Source organism: Chinchilla lanigera, unplaced genomic scaffold (assembly GCF_000276665.1).
Source record: "Chinchilla lanigera isolate Chin_1 unplaced genomic scaffold, ChiLan1.0 scaffold00045, whole genome shotgun sequence".
Classification (NCBI taxonomy): Eukaryota; Metazoa; Chordata; class Mammalia; order Rodentia; family Chinchillidae; genus Chinchilla; species Chinchilla lanigera.
Genome location: NW_004955446.1, coordinates 3,605,538 through 3,628,638, shown reverse-complemented (window position 1 = coordinate 3,628,638; position 23,101 = coordinate 3,605,538). Strand labels below are relative to the sequence as shown.

Genomic DNA, 23,101 nt, shown 5'->3' with positions numbered 1-23,101 from the left:
TTCACATTTAGGAATCTAACAGATCAATGGATAAAGAAAATGTGGTATGTACACCCAGTGCAGTGCTACTCTGCTGTAACTGGAGGCATCTGTAGGAAAATGGATGCACCTTGAGATCATGTTAAGTGAAATAAATCAGACGCACAAGCTTAAACATTGCATTATTTCTCTTATATGAGAAACCAAAAATATAAATAAAGAGCAAAATAAGACAGATCATGGGAACTGGGGTGATAACTCTTTGGGGAAGGGAAAAAGGACCAAGAGATGGAGGGGGAGGGGAGGAGGGGAAGGGGATGAAAAAAGAATTAAGATGTGTCAAGTACATGGACCAACTCCCTATGAAGCATGTCCTCATTATGTACTATAAATATTTACTAATAAAATAAAAATTAAAAAAATAAAAACTTTGAAAATAACAATGGAAAAATATAGTGAACTAACCTTTTAATATTTTTTAAAAGCTTTTAATATTTAAAAAAAATTAATATTTTTTTAATATTCTAAATTCACTATTTGTACAACACATTCCTTAATGTGCTCTTTAAATCTATCCACATGCAGAGATTCCTGTACTGCTTTATGAAGCACCTATCATTTTTCTGACAAAGCAGATCTATATACAGAGTGGCATTTATCAGCTGTCTGTGAAAATGCCAGTGATAACAAAACTAAGCTTCTAAAAAGTTGGACCATATTTACTTTACCACATAACTTTTATAAGGCAATAATAAGGTCACTTCAACTCTAAAAATTTTTAAACTTCATGTAGGTATCGCAAAATTTGGAAGTTCTATCTCATACACTACTTTCCACCAAAAACCTCATTCAGAACCCATGTAATTACTTTTTGTTCAGAATATTAGCACACTTAACTATGTGATTTTCCATCATACAGCATATTAGAAGGAAAACAACAACAAAATTTACTAATAACAAAACACAGATTTATTTTGAGTTTTGTGTGACTTGGATTTTTAATCTTTCTGTAAAATACATAGGCTAAATGAACATATTATATGTGTATCTTTTCTTCAGATACCATATTTGATATAAATGTTGTAACATAGGTGTATAGGTAGTAGACCCTAGATGGAACTGGCTTCTTTATAAGAATATAATTCTGCATGAGAGGACTTACTGAATCCAAACCTGTGTCATGCTTGAGTGCATACCCAATTAAACACTGGAAAGAAAAATTGTTTTGGTGAACTTTGCATGGCTTGAAAAAAATTAAAAATTTAAAAATTTAAAAATAAAAAAGTCCCAAAACTAAAAAGTAGTTTTAGAACTCTAAAGTATTAAATTTTGGGGTACAGGCAAACCATTCTTACATAGTTTAGCCTTTCCTATTGTGTATATAAGTGTGCTATATCTCAATATCTAACTATTATAATACTAAGCATGAATTTAGGGGGGAAAGTCAAACAACTTTCAATAAGATGAATTACTATTAATAACACAGGGAAGTACACAAAAGATTAGAAAGATTTTCATCTCAAGTCCTTAATACATGGGATTATCATTTGGTAACTGTTTGCTATATATTTTTTGGTTTAACATAGATGAGTAAATGAATGAATAACTGAGTAGTGGTTAAAACAAAATCATCTTAGATATATGAGAGACTATTTGTAATTATGTCATTTCCTATGGTGCCTCAAATACCGGTTATTACAAAATATAAAACAACCACAACCATTCAAAATGCCTTACATCTGTCACTACAAGTTGTTAAACTGCTAAATCTTAGAAAATTAATTTATTTAACAATAAATATTGTCTTACAATGTTTAAAAGATGATGATAAAGCAACATCAGAATACAAAAAGGATTAAAGGATACAGAAAAGATAAGACGCAGTTCTTGCCCTTAAGGAGTTCATATCTAAATAAGATAAAAACTCAAAACAGACTGATATATGCCATAATAAAGTCATAAAAGACACTGCAGGAGAGAGATGACTTCTAGTTCAAAGAAGGATAAATCAAAGAACTGGTAAAAATACAGTATTTGAGGTAGGTCTTGGAAAGGAATGAAATTACACAAATCAAATTGCTAAAGGTAATCGTTCCAAATAGAAGAAATACATTTCAGAAAGTCCAGATGGCAAGGAAAATGTGAAAAATAGTGTTAGTAATAACAGAAATAGTACCTAAGACTAACAGGTAGTAACTGGCAAAGTAGTTCAAGAATAGTCATCAAAAATAAAGAATTTAAAATGTGTTATTTCCTTTCATCTTCACTCGCAACAGTTTTGTGACGTAGATACTATTGCCCTGTGGCAGGGCAGACTGGTGGCTTCCATGAGCCTAGCCTTGATATCCATACTCTTTCTTAAGGTCCTCTCCCTTGAATAATTTAATCCTAACCAAAAGAATATGTCATCATTGGGAGATGTCACTTCTACAGTTCAATTACAAAACATTCTGACTGCCATCTTGCTAGCAGACTCTTTGGTTGGCTCAGATGAAGCAAACTGCTAGTGGTGGCCCACAGGGAAAGAACTGAGAGCAGCCTCCATCTATCACTGTCAAGGATCTGAGACCCACAGTCCAACAGCATGCAAGAAACTCAATGAGCTTAGAAGCAGCTTGTTCCCCAGTCAAGTCAGCTGTGGAGATGACAGTGCTTGCCAACGCTTTGACTTGTAACTTCATCAAAGATCCTGAGGAGAGGACATGGCTAAGCTGTGCCTGGACTCCTGATACAAGGAACTGTGAAGCAATGCATATGTGTTGTTTTAAATCCTTCAGTTTGTGGCAATTTGTTATATGCAGCAATTGTTAACTAACAGCCACCAATTTATGATACATAGATAAAGAAGTGTCAACAGCAGAGTACAGATTTACACACAATGCTATCTGGCTCTAAAGTAAATTTTCTGTATAATATCATACTTCCAACCCGGCATGGTGGTGCACACCTGCAGTCCTAGCACTCGGGAGGCTGAGACAGGAGGATTGCTGTGAGTTCAAGGCCAGTCTAGGTTACATGAGTGACTTTAAGGCCAGCCTGTACTATAATTAGACCCTGACTCAAAAAACAATAAAATAAAATAAAGTAAGAAAACAGTTGGGGATGTATGTCAGTGTGAAGGCCATGGGTTTAATTCCCAATTTTGCCAAAAAAACTCAAAACCTCTAAACAATAACAACAATAATATCACACTTCCAGTTTGAGGTACTATAACTTAAAACATTCAATAGTAGTTCAATACAACTAATGTCACATAAACTATTCATAAGTCGTATCAATAGTTCATAGGAATAGCTTTAGCATCTTTACCTACAGCAGTTGTTTCACCTCAAAATTACTTTTACAAGGATTTAGGCAAGGCAGCCGATACTATATATCTCTTCTCAAATAAAAGTCTACAAAGAGAGTAAGTCACCCTGTTATTCAATAACAGTAATAAAAAGAACCAAGTTATTTTGGTTTCCAACCTACTTACACACAGTTTCTATATCCCAAATCTAACCATAGGTATTAAAGTATAATTGTTTCTCCATGAGCAACATTCATTTCTAGTATCTAATTTTTTAAAAATTACTAAAATGTTTATTCAAACATTCTAGTGTCTGAGTTTAAATGGGCCTTTCATATACTTTAAATTAAAATCTTTCTTTAAAGAGGAAGATGATCATTTAACATAGATTAGTTAATTTTCTACTAGTAGTGATATATTTGCTGAATCATTGATCATTTTCTTCTGTTTTCCTGGGCATTGAAATGAATGACAAACTTACAGTATAATTTGCTGGGTTTAAGAAACAACTACTTTTTCACCTTCAATGTTCTATTCTTTGTAACCTTCACTGTTAACCTTACTAACACTGTCCTGTAAATGCCCAAGTTAACTAAGCCAATAGTGTTAAGAGAAAAAGGAAATATGTAACTATTTGGCCAGCACTAAACTAACATGATTTAAGGGTTTGCAGTAAAAAGGGCATTGGTGCATAGTAGAAAGAACAGAGGCTCTGAAATTAAACTGAGTGTGACTCTTGCTTCCATCATTAGCTACAGTACCCAGCACATCGGTACTCAATAAATCTGAGGAGTTTTTTCTCATTCCTGCCCTTTCTTTCGCGACTGCTGCACTCAGGGAATGAACTTAATACTATGTATTAGTGGTTAGTTGGGTAGATCTCAACTAAAATCACAAGTAACATATCTAACCACTCATAGTCATCGGCACAATAAAAGTGAACAGGTTAACCCACTTTCTAAGACCGTTGAGGAAGTTAATCTAGACATTATAAACAAATATATAGTTCCAATGTTAAGATGAACACTAAAATATTGGACACCTGTCCAGAAATCATAGTGTATTAACCCTTTAAATTGTAGAACAAAAGCATTATGAGGTTGTGCAAAGCACAAGGCATTGAACACTGGACCTGAGTCCTTTCGTTCCAAGATACTGAACCTCCAAAGATACTTTCTCATCTATAAAATCACAACACTAATATCTACCTCTCAAAGACTTGCTGAGATAAAAAATTAGATTACACCTGATAAAATGTGTATGCATATTACCCTTTAATGGCTAAATAAATGTTAGCCTCTACCCCTCACTCTATCACATCACTTTTCAAATACCTTCTTTCAAAAATACTTTCAAGTTTCCCCTTGCCTCAAAAAATGTGGGATAGTTGGATATAATAATGTCAAGCAACTAGGTTGTATTGTCTTTTAAAGCAAATAGTAAAGAAATTAGATCATGCAGTGATAACTATTTTACTTTGGAAATAGAATCCAAACTTCCATTTGACTTTGATTTCACATATGCCCTTTTTCATAATGCAAATGCTACAACCAGTAAAGTTAAAAAAAATCATTTACCTGCTTCCAAGGACCAAGGTACAATAGCTAAATAGAAATAAGATCAGACACCTACACAACAGTGACTTCCTCAGTAGTCCCCTAGGTGAAGGGTATTACTTGACTTTTTCCTCTATCATCTTTACTTCCCACTCAAGAGGTCTGGGAGTAGCTAAGGTAATAATTTCCTCTCATGAACTATTATTCTAGAGTTGGAGAATATGTATAACATCCTTCTCAATGTCTCTGATCCATCTTAACTCAGGTCATTTATTTTAAAGTTGATATGGTTTCCATAGAAGAAGCAACAATACCATGCACCCTTCAGATATTTAATTTCTATATGTGAAAGTTAATTTACTTCATTCTCCATTTTTTCTCTCAACAAATATTTATCACCTATTGTATGCTAAGGACATTACTGTTCTAAGTATAAAGTTTTCAGATCACTCATAAACTTCATGACATTAGTCTCCAAGGAACAATATAATTAAACACATAAATCACTCAAAACTTATCTATTAAGAAAAGTATATGACTCCGAAGCAAAAATACAAACCAAAATTTACCAATATCAAGCCCTAAACTCCATATAGTAACAAACATTTCTTTTAAATAACGAGGTAAATATATGTCCTCTTCATGATATTTTTTCCTGAAAAACAGAAAGCCTTTTTTCTTGAGATTAGCTCAATGTGTTGATAATCAACCCTGTCCTTTGATAGAAAAGACCTATCCACATTTTCTCTTTTCTCCCTCACTCTCCTCATTCCAAACATGCTATTAGCTCTCTTTTAATGTGTTAATTCTTCATTCTGTCACTAACATCACAAACAGAGCAAGATTTGGCTTAGAGGCCACTGGTAGTTACCTAATGGTTGCTAAGGAAATGAAGAGGAAGTGGTAAGAATAGACAACAGTAGGAATTAATCTTGCAGGTATTAGACCAGCCATGAGAAGTATTTACAATATTTCAGGTCTTGAGGTTAGAAGATTTTCCCCTTGGGAAACACAAAAATATTAATATCACTACACATATATCATGTGCTGCCATTTGTGATGAATGAATTTGATTTGTTTGATATTAATTTATTTGCTTCTATATGCCATTCTTCAAAAATCCAAAACACTAATGATCACATTTAAGCACTAAATTAATACAAACCAAACTGCAGCTACCACTTTGGTAAAACATAGAAAAACAATTATCTCCAAAATTAATTTTCTTAATTTCCTTTACACCAGCTTTAAATTACATTTCTTTTCCTCATGAATTATAAGGACTGCCATTTCCACATCTACAAGTTTCAGTCTTAATCAACATAAGCTAAATAAAAAAAAAAAAAAGAAAGAAATTAGTGAAAAAATCTGAACATAAACTATGTTGAAAATTACATTCAGTGCCTTTTTAAAAGTTCCAGGCAATGATTCAGTTTCCCTTTTCCTCCCCCTGCTCTGCACACCCTCACCCCCACCCTCTTCTACTTCATCCAGACAGAGGGTAACAGTCTGAGCTGCCCTGGTTGAGTTGATCCTAAAGTTAACATTCAGCAGCCCATTTCCAGACAGCAGCGCTAAATCTATTTGGATAAAACGCGTGTGACCCAGACAGTTGGCATTTGGCCCAAACGCGTTGCACCGGCAGCTCAAATAAAAACAAGAGTAAGAAACTCACTCTCTTGTTCCCTCTCAGTGCGCTTTCTCACTCTTGCTCTCTTTGCCTCTAGTACAAGGGAAGAAATTATCAAAGACAGGAATTGTAATACACATTATCAGTATTTCCAACACTCCCCCCAGCACTCTTGCTTTCCCTCCCCAACCCCTGAACTTTGGTCCCATACACATATATACAGACGTACCCTGATAAACAAGGCTCCGGAGGGTTATGAGTCTAGCACGTCCCAAGTGGCCAAAAGTAAATCAAAAACACACGTTTCCATCTCTTTGATTAGCCTATTAAGAGCTTAACATATCCTAACATCGGGGCTATATCTAGCACATTATTGCTATCCTCTGAGCCCAGCATAAAATATGCACTTGTCTGAATACTTAAGACACTGACATGAAACTATAAAATACAGGAGACTTCTCTTTAAGAAAACTGGAAATCGATTTAAAACATACATATCATTATTACTTTCTCCATTACTATTTGGAGATTAGTTAAAAGTCCATAATTATTATAATCAAGTCCACTTCATAAAAGATGTATATTCACATAATTAAACATACATTTGCATCTTAAAATACTTGTAAGTCCCAGAGTTTACAAACCCCAACTAGTTAGAGTTAAAAAGATTTCTATCTGTAAAATGAGTTCAGTCAAGCTCACTCCTTGCCATAAAACACACACATACAGAGAGAGAGAGGGAGAGAGAAAAAGAGAGAGAGAGAAGAGAAAGTTTTCTAAGCGTTATTCGGAAGACAAGCAAAGCACAAGTTTTTTCAAAAAAAAAAAAAAAAAGGTTTCATTGAATATTGTGAAGTCTTCCTTACCGTTTTCATCTTCAATTTCTGATAAAAAGTAAGTTTCAAACAATAGAGATTGCACTGGACGGCTCACGTACTCCCTTCTCTTCTCTAACTTTTTATTATTATTTTTATTATTTTTTGCCCCCCTTTGCAAAGCCACACCAGCCAGTTATTCTGCAGCCAGAATAAAACCCTATAGTCTGGCTAACCAGGGCTTTAGGAAACGAACTTTCTGATTTGGCAGAAAAAGAGATGTCTTCAATACATCCAGGCTACCAACCTGAGATGTGCCTTTGCAAACACCCTTTCTCTCCCCCCACCCCCCAAAAAAGGAAAGAAAAAAAGAAAGAAAGGAAGGGGGAAAAAGACTTATTGGGGGTGGAAGTGGTGCCCTCTCTTCCTGGACAGCTTAGTGCCTTTGCTATGCAGATAACATGTGCAGAGCATCAAAAGGTATCAGGAGAAAAGAAGACAAGAGGAGCAGGAAGGGCAGCAAAGTTTTGTTGAAGTAGCCCTAGATCTCACTACCGGCCCCCAGCCAACTTGAATTGCAGAAGAAAATTTGGCAGCTTTTCCTCAGAGGCAGAGCACACTGACGTCAGTCTGCAGATGTGCCTGGGCTGCGTCGGGTGCGCATGTGTCCTGGGTCGTCACGTGGAGGGGGAGGGGAGGTAGAGGTACAATCGGGGTAACCAACTACCAGCCATTCAGAAGGGCTTAGACAATGTCAACTTTTCCACCCTGTGAATGAGAGAAATTCTGGCCCCTCTAACCTCTCTTCCCTAAACCACTCCGCCTCTTTTCTTGCTGCTCCTCCTTCTCTAACCTCTTTTAGAAATTCTAGCCTGGTTTGTTATTAGTGTTTGTTGGAAAAAGAGAAGGCGGAGGGAGAGGATGAGCGATTTTGGATGGACTAATGTCACTGTTAATACCTTCAGTGCCAGCCTTTGTGTATTTTTGAAGTCCATACAATAAATACGTTAAAATTTGCACCAAAATACTGCGTGTGGGTAAACAACGCAAACTTCAGATCGGTACAGCAGGCAGATTTCAAGACTTGTTAGCTACATGTGTACAAAATGCCTCTGTGTCTTATAAAGACGTCAACAAGTAAGGTTACTACCAAAAAGGAAAGTAGACTAAGATCTGCACATTTTCCGTCTGATTATCAAGCTCAGGTTATGTGGAGCTTGAAGGGCGGGGGGAGCGGGGAACAGAGAAGCTTGCATTATTTCCAGATGAGGGTGAGACGGGATGGTGCTTGAAAGTGCAACCGGAGAAAACTGCAAGTGTATTTTTTAAGTTGATACATTGAATGAAACTTCACTGCCTGCCCAAATGAAAATATATCTACAGATACACACACACACACACACACACACACACACACACACACACAGAAAGGTAGGGGGTAAAAACAGGAACCCTGCTATGATCTCAAGATAAACAAACAAAACCTCAAAACTGGTTCTTCAACCTTTCCAATCTCACCCTCCCCCATCTACCCTCAAACACACCAGCTGCCAGTCCAGCCTTTAAGGATAAAATACCACTGCACTGTAGCACTTTCACTTTCATTTGCTGGGAGAAAGCCACTGGCATTAAACCGTGAAGAAAATGCCCAATATGTTTTCCATGTCCTAAGCAAGCAAACAAAGTCTGGCACACAAATCGGAAACAGGAAAAATGTGAAAATAGCTCCGGACAAATGTTGCCTTTCAGCGGTGTAATCTGCTGCATCATTTATCCGTCTCTGCCCTAGACTGTAGGTTAGGGAGCTGTTTAAGAGTTTCCAAGGTTCGTGGGGGAGGGGGAAATTGACGCTTTGAAATTCCATTCCTAAGTTAATGCCGGGTCAGTTTCCGATGGACAGAACCAAAATGGAGAATTGGACCGGAGGAAAAGGGATAGAGAGTAGGACCTTTCTAAATACCAGCTCTTAAATTTCTAGCTTCTGCTAACATTATTGGCCATTTGATTTTTTTCCCCCTTCCTACGCCGGAGGTAGTAGGTGTAATTCTTCTGGTGAATCCATGAATAGCTGGCAAAAGAAGGCATGAATCAGACCGAGAACATCCAAGAATAGTTATTTCGCTGTTTCTTCGAGGATTGAAAGGGCAAAGCATCTGTCCACAGAATTAATAGACCTCATCTTGACCCTGATCAGTATTATCTGGCTAAATGCCATTTAAAACGTAGTAATATGTTCTGTCGTTGGCATTAACAGTATTAAATAAAGATGACTCGTGTGTGTGTGTGTGTGTGTGTGTGTGTAAAATACATGAGATGGCTAACTCAGACAGCAATAATTGTAAACACCAAAAATAAAAGTGGGCACAGAGTTGTTTTTGCATAAAATCGCCATCTAAACAGACATGAACCTTAACTCTCCTTAACTTGTGCAAAGAGCACAGAAAAACAAAGATAAGGTGTAGCTACAGTCGTCTATATTCCTTAGCTACCTGAAACTCTTTTTATTCTCAATTAAGATACACTGCCCGAGGAAATATCTGCCTTGTAAAGGAGCTTATTCAGTGAGAAGTGGACTTTGGCTAATTACGTATTCAAAGAGTGCCATCCTGTGTCTAAACAGAGTAAGGAAAAATTTCCAACAGATTCCTTGCCTCCTCCAATTGAGTTAAGAATACTAAGGGTGAAAAATTAGGAATGTGAGAAATGGTGAAGTGCTGTTTAACATTATTATGTGTATGGGTGTGTGGACATTTTAATTGTAGTAAAGAAAATTTCAAATATATATATAAATAGCAAAGTAGTAAAATAAACTCCGATGTAGCCATCATCCACTCATAATAAACGTCAAAGCATGACCACCTTTGTTTACTCTGCCCCCATTGTTCATTGTATCCCACTACATTATTATGAAACCAATATCAGATATCATTCCACTGCATTCATATATTTCCCTGAATTTTGAAAATATAAGGAGTAAAAAACAAGTCACTGCCACAGCATTATTACTCTTTGTTTAAAACAATTCCACATAATCTAATATCAATTCTCAGACTTCCCAACACAGTCTTTTCTCTTTTTATTAGAATCAAGATCCAAACACTATGTTGTATATTTTTGTAAAGTAGAATAGTCATACAGAGAAGTGGATAAATAAGTACATAGATTAATGATAAGTATTCAGTCTAATGACGTTTCACAAAGTGACCCTGCCAATGTAACCCCTACCCTCTTTAGTCTCTCTTAAATTTTCATTTTAAATTCACTTTTACTAATAAAAACTGTATATATTTATAGTGTACAACATGATGTTTTGATATATGTATATATGGTGGATGGCTAAATCCAAAGGACAAGGAGAGAGAAACTAACACATACAACACATCAAACTTATTTCTTTGTGTGTTTAGAACACTAAAATTCTATTCACTTAGCAGTTTTCAAGTATGTAGTATATTGTTATTAATTACAAGAGGGACCATAATGTGCAACGGATCTCTTGAACTTATATCTTTCAACTGAAAGTTCACATCCTTTTACCAACATTGCCTCCAGTAACCACACACACCTCAAATGTTTCTTAATCTACTGGTTTCATTTATTCTTTCATTTTCATTTTACGTATGGTTTGGTTTGGTTTGGTTTGGTTTGGTTTGGTTTGGTTTGGTTTGGTTTGGTTTGGTTTGAGACAGAGTCTTACAATGTAGTTCAGGCTGGCCTTGAACTCACTATGTAGCCCAGGCTGGTTTTGAACCTTAGCCGCCAGAGTACTGGGATTACAGGCATGTACCAACACAGGGGTTCTTTTAGCCATATGTTACTCTTCTCATCTTACTATATTTGGCTCACAGTCTTGGTGGGGTTTTATTTTTGGCACCTGGAATCAAATTCAGGACCTTGTGCTTGCCAGACAGGCCCTTCATCTTACTATATTCAGTGCCTCTATTAGCATGGAAATATTTTAGTAGTATAATCACATATTATTTCTCAATTAAAAATATGAAACAATTTTAAATTAAACTATGAATGAATTTTAGTTTCAGTACAAATTTTTAAAAATTTCTAGAGTGACCAATCTCGTTCAAAATTTTCCCTCTAAACAAATACAGAGCTGCTCACCTGTAATCCCAGCTACCTGAAAACTCAGTCAAGAGAATTAAGCTTGAGACCACCCCAAGAAAGTTAACAAGGCCCTGTCTCAATATACAAAAATTTTTAAAGAAGTATATAGCACAGTGGCAGAGCACTTACCTAGCATGCATGAGAACCTGAGTTCAACCTCTATTACCAACAAAAGGTAAGGAGGAGCCTTTTCCCTCCAGCTCCCCTCGCTTATCTTTTCTCCATTTAACCTCAAGATGAACATTATAAGCAGACTAGAGTACATGGCAAACCTGTGATTCTTTAAAAAAAAAAAAAAAAAAAGCTAGCAGCTTTAGGAAACCTAGCAATCTCAAGTAACCAGAGCTTCATCAGGAAACTAAAGATGGAATGAGTAGAAATTGGACAGAGGAAGAAACGTGTGTGTGTGTGTGTGTGTGTTTCAAATGATAAAACAAAAGTAAAGCAGAAAAGTTGGGAATCTAAAAATAAGAACTAAGAAAATTTTACAGTGAAGAACAGAGACATTTTGATTTTTTAAATACTTAAACAGATAAGTTAAATTTAAAATTTTAAATTATATGCCAAGGCAGTTATTAAGACTGCCTGTGTTTTCCAAAATAAATAAGATGAAGAATTCTGATGTCATGCTTACTTGAAGTTATTAAATTGAAGGAGGTAACTGTGTCTAAAGATGATGAATCATTAATACTACCTCTGAGACATCAAAATCAGTTCAACACATTAAAAGCAAAACCTATACATTTTATTCACTGCAACACATTCCTTCAATTAGGTAAGATTTAAATTTGATATAAGTACAAACATCAGAATGAAGAACTTGGAATATCCAGGGAAGATGATGTGCACAGACTTACACAGCAAGTCTACTTATACACGTATATACTCTTGGGAAATTCTCAAATGAGAAATTTTTATTAATAACTATATCAGTATTTTTTGTAGCGGGGAAAAAATTTAAAAACAACCTAAATGATTATCAATAGAGAAGTAAGCAAATTGTAATATACTCCTAGGTGGAATATTATACATCATTAAATACATGGATTAAATCACATGTGTTAACATGAATAAATTACATAACACTAAATTAAAACGTAGCAATAAGGTATATTATAAAACAAACAGGAATTAGATGTATCTGATATGAAACCATTTATATGGTTTTTGTGTGTGTGTTTGCTTGTTTGTTTGGAGACAGTATCTTGCTATGTAGTGCAAGATACTCTGAACTTGAACTCATTTATGTAGCCTAGACTGGCCTTGAACTCACAGTGATCCTCCTGCCTCAGATTTCCAAGTGCTGGGATTGCAGGTGTGTGCCACCACATCTGGCTATATATATTTAATAGCATACCAAACATATGTCTCAAACTTTGAAAAATATGCACAAGAAGAAATATAGACTATCTTAATGATCTTAGTTATCTGGAGGGGGAAAAAGGTACAGTAGGATTATTCAGGGGCACAAACGATATTGACTAAATATGTAAACTTTTGTTTGTAAAAAAAGACAATTTAAATTAATATTGTAAATGGTAACATCCGCTAACTCAGGATGTTGGGTGTACATGGATATATATTTGATTATTCTCTGTATGACTGACATAATTTATAATTTATAAAGGGGGCTAGGAAAGATCACTATTATTTGTTATTACAATGTATCTATCAACTTCAGAACTTTATACTTTATGTGTGAAATTAGAATGATATATTATGGATAGAATAATTGAAATTCATGTATTAGAGTAAGCTTATGATTTTAGTATTTCTACCCAACTTTTTATTGCTGATAGTTGTTTTATTTTTTTTATTTTTTATTTCTTTTTGCTGATAGTTGTTTTAAAGGTTTCAATTTAAACTCTTTCCTCGATTATTTTCTTTATTATGGTTTCAAATCAACAACAGAAATAATAACACAAAACTGAAAAAATGAGGAGGTGAGTGTGAAAAGAATCAACATACATTATGTTTATGTACCAACTCCTAACAAAGAATGTAATCATTATATACTAATGAAAAAATAAAACTTAGAAAAGAGCAGGCATAGTCAATGGTATAACTATACTGTACAAGTAATATCTAATACTCAAAAAGGAAGAGAAAATAAAGTCAAAGCATATCACTGAGTTAACACCTAAGACCAAAATATGCTAGTAATGATGGCCTACTGTGTAACACTGAGGCTGTAAGAAATATAAAAATGTAAAGCAAAGTCCCTTTTCTAAATAAATTAATAGATGCATTGGAAAACAAAATTAAAGTCCTATACTGGCTAACACAATGCAACAAATTATCAAGAAGATTGTATATCATGACCAAGTAGGATTCATCCCAGGAATGCAGGGATGTTTCAACATACACAAATCAATACATGCAATACACCACATTAACAGAGCCAAGGACAAAAATAATATGATCATCTCAACAGATGCAGAAGAGGCTTTTGATAAAGTCTAATACCCATTCATGATTTAGAAAAAGCCTACAGAAAATTGGAATAGATGGTCTTTATCTCACTTTGATAAAAACCATTTATGACAAACCAGCAAGGAACATCATACTGTTATTCAATACAGTTCTGGAAACTTTAGCCAGAGCAATTAGAGAAGAGACAGAAATAACAGGAAATATGATAATAATTAAGTTAAATTATCATTATTCACAGATATCATAATACTGTACAAAGTAGATAACAATATGTAAAACAACAACCATTGATAATTTCCTACCACTTTGTCTGTAATTCAGTAAACACCCCTATTACTATGCTATCCTTCTTTTACTCTTTAAAATAATAAAAAAAAATACTCTACATAGAAGACCTCAAAAACTCCACCAAAAGATTTCTAGATTTAATAAGCAAATTTAGTAGCATAGCTGGATAAAAAGTCAACACTCAAAAATCAACAGCATTCCTGTACATGAAGAACAAACTTACTGAGAGAGAAATTAGGGAAACAACATCTCTCACAAAAACATAAAAAAAAAAAAAAAAACCACTTAGGAATCAATCTAATGAAAGAAGTAAAAGACTGAAACATAAGATTTGGCAATATGTCAGAAAAATCATTGTTTAAGTTTCACTATGTTTTTTTATTTTTGAATTCCATAGCACTTACAATGAGTAGGTGAGTGAGAAATAAGGAAAACTATCATAAAATTTCTGTGATGTTATAATTCAAGAAAGAAAAAGAGCAAAGTGAAAGGAAGTATTTTCTGCTCTTTTTTTTCCAATTTGACATTATCAAGATATAAAAAAAAAAAATGCTTGGCATTCCTGCAGCCATATTGCTACAATGGAGGGAAAACTAGGAAAATCCAGAAAAGTCACTCAGAGCCTTGACGTTCTTAAGCCATTAAACCAACTAAGGAAGCAATATGAAAGAGATTGTCACTTAAAATTCTATTTAGTTTGGTATTTTATTATTTACCACAGAAGACATCCTTTGGATTAAAAAAAGTATTCAACCAGGAATTCACTTATGTAACGTTTCACTCCAGATTCTAATAGCAATTATGACCATGGATATTTTTCTTTTTTTTTTTTTTGGTTTTTCTCCCGTACCGGGAACCGAACTCACGACCTTGTGCTTGCCAGGCAGGCACTTTGCCGCTGAGCTAAATCCCCAGCCCCCATGGATATTTTTCTTAACGTATTAATTTTCAGGTTTTTTTCACACTTGCCTAGAATATGTAAGGCCTTGAGTTTGATTCCCAGCACCACAAGAAAACAAAAACAAAAAAATCACAACAACAAACACACCAAGTAAAAATAAAATTATAGGAAATCTAGATAATGGAGTTACCAAAACGTAGACTTTAAAATAACTAAATTTAATACATTTCAAAACTTAAAAAAGACCAATAATTTCAACAAAAAACTATAAACTAAAAATCAAACCAAATATAAATTGTAGAATTGAAAGATATATTAAAGTTAAGAATTCAAAAGATAAATTTAATATTAGATTAGACATAGATAAAAAGAAAATGAAATGGAAGATGGCTCAGAAGAAAATATTCAGAAAGACAGATCACCTTAGGTTAGGTCCACTTCCAAGCTCCCTCACTGGCTGTTGGCGATATTTAGTTCCTCAAAGACCTTTAGTCAGAAGCCAGCCATCCTCAGTTTCTTACCATAAAGATCTTCAAATATGGAATATCACAACTTAGCAGCTTCATCAAAGCAAGGGAAAAAGATCAATCATGTCAGTAAGACATAAGTCACAGCCTTTTGTAAACTAATCTCACGAGTGATGTCCCATCATTTTCTATTTACTCAATTTGTATTTATTTACTGCACATAATGACTAAACAATGGAAAGAGAAAAACACAAAACCATTGATACCAGAAGACTCAATGGGATTGATCTTAGAAGCCTGCCTACTATAAATACAAACAAACTAAATGTTTTAGTAAAAAGGAAAAAATGTGAAAGAGGGAAAAAAGCTGCTATAGATATATTAATTCAGCAAATGTAATCTTTAAAGCAAAAGAGTATTAATATAATGATGGATGCTTGATATTAATTAAGGTTTCAATTTTTCAGCAAAGTATAACAAGTCTATATTTTTGTGGACATAAAAATATAGTCTAAAATTTTATAAGTCAAAATTTAACAGCATTAATGGTAGAAACAGTTAAATCCAAAATCATAGTAGGAGATATGACACAATTCTTTCAGAAACTGATATAACAAGCCAATAGAGTTGACAGATCTCTAAGACTGAAGTAATATAATTAGAAACTGATTACTATACAAGATTACTAACACAACAAGTACAGAATAGAAAAATGGCAGAATGGAGACCAATGGCAAAATATAGTCTCTCCAGAACCTAGAATTAGGACACTTAGAACACAACAATTTGCTGAAGAAAAAAAAAAAGTAGACCTCTGGGCACTGACAGAGAGCTGATGGCAAAACTAGAAACTAAGAGAAGATGGAGAAAAAGCACAATGCAGAGAAAAGAATGAAGCAAACTGGACAGCTGACTCAAGCTCCCACAGAGAGGTACCTGTCTCCACTGACACATCTTAAGTGCAGAGAAGGTTGCAAGCCACAGAGAGAAACAACAGATGGGATTTGAGTGCTAGCTCTGAGAAAAGTGGCTATTGTGAGCTGAAAAAGTGTAGGGTTTTACTCTGAAAGTGACTCCTTTCACAAGGCAAGCTAGAACTGAAGAAGAAATCCAGCGCAACACCCATCCTATTTGAGAGGATTTAATCAGGAGCCATTCTGAGAAGAGGTTATATGTTTAAGCATGAGCTGCAGAACAACTATACTTCAGAGTTTCCAGTGTCACCTTATCACAGTGACTGGGTGGAGACAGTCACAACAGACAGTCATAAAGGTGGGGTAGGCTTAAAGTAGATCCCCCTGAGAAGTTTAAATGCAGGCCAGGAAGGTCACAGGGGTCCTGCCCTCTGCAGTGAGAAGCCAGGCCAGTCTACACACTGGGGACTTGGCTGAACAGTGAATGGTCAAGCTGTTTGGCAAAAGCATGCAGGTGTGAATAGTTAAACAAAAAGAAATTCAGATTACCGACATGTGTTGTGTCTGGCCCTTGTCCTTCCCTTTTCCCTGGCAAACTGCCTACTATTGAGACAGTTCCTTGCCCCAAATGCTTTCTTCCTGTTTTTTCTCTAACACTGATGTTCTAAAGAAAAGCCAGACAGTTCTCAGCTGCAGTGCTATTCATGAGAGTCTCTCTAACACTGGGTGCTCTTCGTTAAAACAGCCCCTCTGCCCTTCTCAGTGTTCTAACGAGGTCTCAACTCCAAGTACTCTTTTCATCCTCCATTCCACCATTGTTGCATACTGCGACAATCTGCCAACATAAGCAGGGATATAGCTCAGCTTGGATGGTTGCCACAACCTGATGTGTATGATGGACCTCTGGGGTAGAGGGCCCTCTAGAGCACCAAGGGCCTCATAAACTCACAGGTCATAAGGTAGACAGAGAAAGCCATGACTTGGGAAGCACAGAAAAACAAAAGCTGGAGCTGCAGAATAAAAACAGCCCTACAGTGGAAATCACTGACCAACAATGCCCAATGGGAAAGGCAAGAGAGGAGCCAGCCTTCACACACACGCATATGCACACACACAAAAAAACACACACATGCACACACACAAATGTGAAAACAAAATAGGTCCTAGTAGTGACTCACTATCCTCCCCTCATATCTGGTGGATTCAAATCTGCAGATCTTGGAAATAAACCACTCAGTCAAAATCACAGGAATTTTTTGGACTCACTTTTTTCTGTCCTCATAGGGAGTCTTGTGGGTGAGATTCTCTCTTTTTTCTTTTCCCTCTTTTATTTTTCTTCTTTTTTCAGTTTTTAAAAATTTGCTGTTTTTTTCTTCCTTTTCTTGTTCTTTCTGTTACTTTTATCTACTATATTAATTTTCTTCTACTTCTTAATAAGAGTCTATCTTTTCTTTTTTTCTCAATTCTTTATTTTTCAAATTTTATTTTTCTTTTTTTATTCAAAGAAATACAAATTTATTTAAATTTATTTATTTAAATTTATTCAAGGAACTAGAACTCAACATTCATTTTAATAATAAAGTCTCAATGTACAATCTTGGTGCTATTTAATGGCAGTTTCTCAAAAATTATCAGCTGATGGAAAATTTCCAAGAAAAATAGAAAATTTCATCTACTTGAATGCTTTGTTTAATGAATCTTTGTGTATAGGGGCTTCTGAAGAAATGTAGGTTGTCAGATCTGGTAGAGTGTAGAAGACCTTGCTTATTACCACTTTTCTATTGTAAATAGGAGAACTAGAAGTACAAGTGAGGGGCTTCGTCCAATGTTGAGACTTACTTAGTGGCCCCCTACTGGTCTCAAAGGTGCTTATCATTCTACTGTCTTACAGTGGTAACTGATATTTCTGACAATGAATCTAAAAGAAAGCCCAAGTTTTCCAGGGTTTTATGATCTTCAAAGGGAAGTTACGTTACAGTACTAAAGTTTATGATGAGTATCTTTTCTTACATTTCATCTTTAAAAAGTGGTTGTTTGTGTGCTGTTGTAAAACCAGAGCAGTTTAACTGGTAGTAGTGAATGTACTACACAGAACTAGAATGAGAAAGTTTGGGGCTGGGGATTTAGCTCAGTGGCACAGTGCTTTCCTGGCAAGCGCGAGGTCATGAGTTCAATTCCCAGTACCAGAAAAAAATCAAAAAGAAAAAAAAAAATGAGAAAGTTGCTAATTTTAAGAGTAAAGAAAAGATTTGGTACTTTGTTATCAGTAAAAGCCTTGCATGGATGAAAAGAGTCTGGGACTTACTGTGCTTAAGGAAATGGTAATGCTCAGATGATGATCTTATCCAATTTTGAGTTTTGTTTTTGAAGCCACCAGTTTTTATTTTGGTGTTTTTAAGATATTCTTATGGCTTTCCTGGGGTATTTTTTTCATTCTTACATTCTCCACCCATTCCATCTTTACTAGTATTATTATTAACCTTTATTTAGATACTTAGTTACCTCTGTGCTATTACTGTTGAATTCTTTTCTGTTGTAAATGGTAGTATAGTTGTCACATGTGGTATTTACTATATGTCAATATTTAGTTTATCTTTGTGTGTAAATTATAGATCACTTTTCAGTGGTTAAGTGTGGCAAGTAAAACCTTTTTTTTTAATCCAAGAGCCTCACTATATAGCCCAGACTAGCCTTGACCTCACAGTGAACCCCCATTTCAGCCTCCCAAGTGCTAGGATTACAGGTATGCACTATTACACCCAGCCTGGTAAGTAGAAACTTCTATTGGATTTTTTTTTTCCTTCTATTGGGTTTTATGGTATGTCAATCTTCAGTCTATCCTCATTTATACTACCACGGATGATTTTCTTGCTATTGCCAGCATGGCATAGTTATTGCTATTAACTGATTTTTACTGTATGTCAGTATCTGCTTTGTCTTTGTTCATCAACAAGACTGCAATTCATTTCTACAGCATTGGGTGTTGGACTAATTTCACAGCACCATGCCCTCACAAAAGATGAAGGTTTACTTCGATCTGGAGACAGGGGAAAAGGCCTCCATCTAAGCACCTGAGAGGGCACCACTGAATTATAGACACTCACTAAAAGATGTCCTAAATAGCAGCTAAGTTTTTCCACTATAATTAACCTGCAAACCATTGGACACACATGCATGCATACACACACACACACACACACACACACACACACACACACACAAATACATAACAGAAACACAGAAAGACAAGGCAACATAATGCCACCAAAAACTTCCAACTCCCCCACAATTAATCCATGGGGCATCAAAGGGAGGAAATGAAAAACCAAACAACTGAATTATATGAAATAATAAAAGGGAAGACAAAAAAACAAGTTAGTTATTAGCAAAAAATAATATAAACAGAAATTAGGCATAAAAACACAACAAATACTGAGCTTACAGAAGATTCTAATAAAAAGTTAGCTGAGCTAAACAAACCAATATAAAACATGAATGACCAGTGTAGCAAAGAATTAGATTCCATAAAACGGTACAAAACAAATTCAGGAGATCAAGAACTCTACTAGAAGTATGGACTGCAGAAGTCAGCAGTGTGAAGACAGCATCAGAACTACAAAATAGAGACAATGCAGATGACCATATACTCAGAGATACTTTAAAAAGTGAAAACATGAAGAATGGATCCAACAGCTTCTACATAACAAAAAGGAAACTAATCTAAGATTAATTGGAATTAGTGAAAATCAGAAGACAGCACAAATGGCATTCTAAAAAATCACTTAGAGGAATAATAGCAGAAAGCTTTCCAAATATGGAGAAAGAACTTAAAATATAGATAATCCAGGCATAGAGAACCCCAAATAGCCATGTTCAGAAAAGAACATCTCCATAACATGTTGTGCTCAAAATCCCAGAAGTTCAACACAGAATTTTAAAAATGGTTAGGGAAAAGCAACAAATCCTTAAAAGGTAAACCCATTAGAAATACAGTAGATTTCTCGACAAAAACCTTAAAGGCAAAGAGAGCTTGGAGTGAAGTGTTCCAAGCCCTAAAGGAAAACACATTCAAACCCAGACTGATATATCCTGCAAAACTTTCTTTCAAAATGGATGGAGAAATAAGGTATTCCAAGACAGAGCATTTTAAGAAGTTCATGACCACAAAACCAGTGTTCAAAAAAAATTCTCTAGGGTATCCTAGAAAGAGATAATGAAGCCAACAATGTCAAAATATCTAATGGAATGAATACATAAGGTAAGCTGAACAGATAAGCATAACAGGTCAGGGGCAATGAACAATAGGAAAATAATGCAATGACAGGGAAAAGTCAATGCCTTCCAGTAATAACTTTAAACTTAAATAATCCAAATTCCCTATCCAGGTGCTGGGGATTTAGTTCAGCAGCACAGCGCCTGCCTGGCAAGCGCAAAGTAGTGAGTTCGATTCCCGATACCGGAAAAAAAAAAAATTCCCAGTCCAAAGAAACAGATTGGCAGATTGGATTTGAAAAAAAAAAAACAACACCAAAAGTATGCTGTATACAAGAAAAACATTCAATCCAAAGACACTCTTATACTAAACATGAAAGGATGGAAACAATATTCCACGCAACAGGGGTCCAAATAAATGCAGTTGTAGCTTTTCACACAAAGTGTGCATCAAACCAAAATTGATTAGCAGAGGCAAAGAAGGCCACAGCATATTGGTTAAGGGAACAATTCAACAGGACAAGATACCAATTATAAATACATACGCACCAAACACTGGCGCACCCAACTTCATAAAAAAAGCAACTGGACATAAAACATTAGATAAATGTCACAAGTATAACGTAGGACCTCACTATACCACTATCACAAGTGTGCAGATCAACTGGACAAAAAATCAACAAGGACATACCAGAGTTGAACCACACCCTCAGAGTCTTTTTCCACCCTCAAAACAGCAGAAAATACATTCTCCACAGGAGCACATGGAACTTTCTCCACAGTAAACCACATACTAACTTATAAAGCATGCTGAAGTAAGTAGAAAAGAATCTAAATTATCCCATGCATATTGTCAAATCACAGTGTGATGAAACTAGAAATCAATGGCAAAATAAACCACAGAAATTATGCAAACACATAGAAATTTAATAGTAGTACCACATACCAGAACCTGTGGAACACAAGGTCCTAAGAGGTACACAAGCAGACCTAAGGGGGAAGTTCATAGCTGTGAATACCCATGTTAGAAAACAGAGAGAGCCCAGATAAATAAGATAGTAATACACATTAAAGTCCTAGAAAAACAGGAACAATCCAAATCCAGAGCTAGTACAAGAAGGAAATTATGAAGATCAGAGCAGAAATTAACAAAATTGAGACCAAAGAAAAAAATACCAATAATCAATGAATCCAAGAGCTTTATCTTTGGGAAAAAAAAATAAAACTGGCAAACCCTTAAACAACCTTATCGAAATAATGAAAGAAAAGACAAATTAATTCAGTTAGAAATGAAAAAGGCAAAGTCTCCCAGACATTGCTGAAATCCAGATTATTACTAACTACTTTGAAAACCTGTACTACAATAAATTGGAAGATCCAGAAGAAACAGATAGACTTTTAGGTACATATGAATTAATAGAACTAAACCAAGATGATATCAAAATGCCAAAATATTAAAAAATCCATTAAGAGCAAATGAAATAGAAGGGGTAGAAAAAAAACCTAGAATTAAGAACATCCTAGGACCTGATAGATTCATTGGTAAATTCTACAACAACTTCAGGGAAGATCTAATTCCAGCACGCCTTTAACTCTTTAATGATAATGAGAAAAGAAGTACTCAAAAAACCATTCCTGAAACCTAGTGTTACACTGATTCCAAAACCAGACAAGACCCAAATAAAAGAGAAAAACTACAGCCCAGTCTTTTTAATGAAAAGAGGTGCAAAAATCCTCAACAAGATACTGGCAAATAGAATGCCACAACTCATCAAAAAGATCATACATCATGATCAAATAGACCTCAACCCAGTGAAGCAATTATACTTCAATAGATGCAAATCAATAAATGTAATACATCACAAAAACAGAAGACAGAGATCACAAAATCATCTCAAAAGACACAGGAAAAGACTTCGACAAAATTCAACATCAGTTTATGAAAACCCTGAAGAAAGTAGGTATTGAAGAGCCTTACTTATCTCAATCTGATAAAAGCCATTTATAGCAACGTTACTGCCAGCATCATATTAAATGCAGAAATGCTGAACGTTTTCTCTCTGTAAGCAGGATCTAGACAAGGCTGTCCAATATGACTACTTCTGATCAATACAGTGTTCAAAACATTAGCCAGAGCAATCAAACCAGAGTAAAATAAAATAAAAGGGATGATTTGCCATTGGGTTAATATTACCTAAGCAACTATTTATGTAATCTTATTGACTGCTTATAGCTCTGTCCCACCTTAAGCCCACCTCATCTCGTGGCTTTGCTCAATAAAACACCCTTGAGAAGTGGGGTTTGTGGGCAAACCACTTTCTGGGCCCCCTTCTGTAGCTCTCAGACAGAAGCTTTCTTCCTACTGTTATGAAAGGGAGTTATATGTATAGGAAAGAACAAAGTCAACTTGTCATTCTTGGCAAATGACAGGATATAGAAGATTCAAAAACTTCAAACAAATTACAAGTAAAATGAATAACCAAATTAAGCAATGTAAC

At 35.2% G+C, this 23,101-nt stretch overlaps 1 protein-coding gene across 2 annotated transcripts in view; it reads right to left on the bottom strand.

The window, feature by feature from the left end:
* Adamts6 (ADAM metallopeptidase with thrombospondin type 1 motif, 6) overlaps nucleotides 1-7,844 on the bottom strand; it is a 282,035-nt gene extending 274,191 nt beyond the window's left edge. For both annotated transcript variants that reach the window (XM_005392632.2, XM_013518467.1), the window contains exon 1: nucleotides 7,321-7,844. The gene's annotated coding sequence lies outside the window, so the exon portion shown is untranslated. The remainder of the gene's footprint in view (nucleotides 1-7,320) is intronic.
* Nucleotides 7,845-23,101: the final 15,257 nt, after the last annotated feature.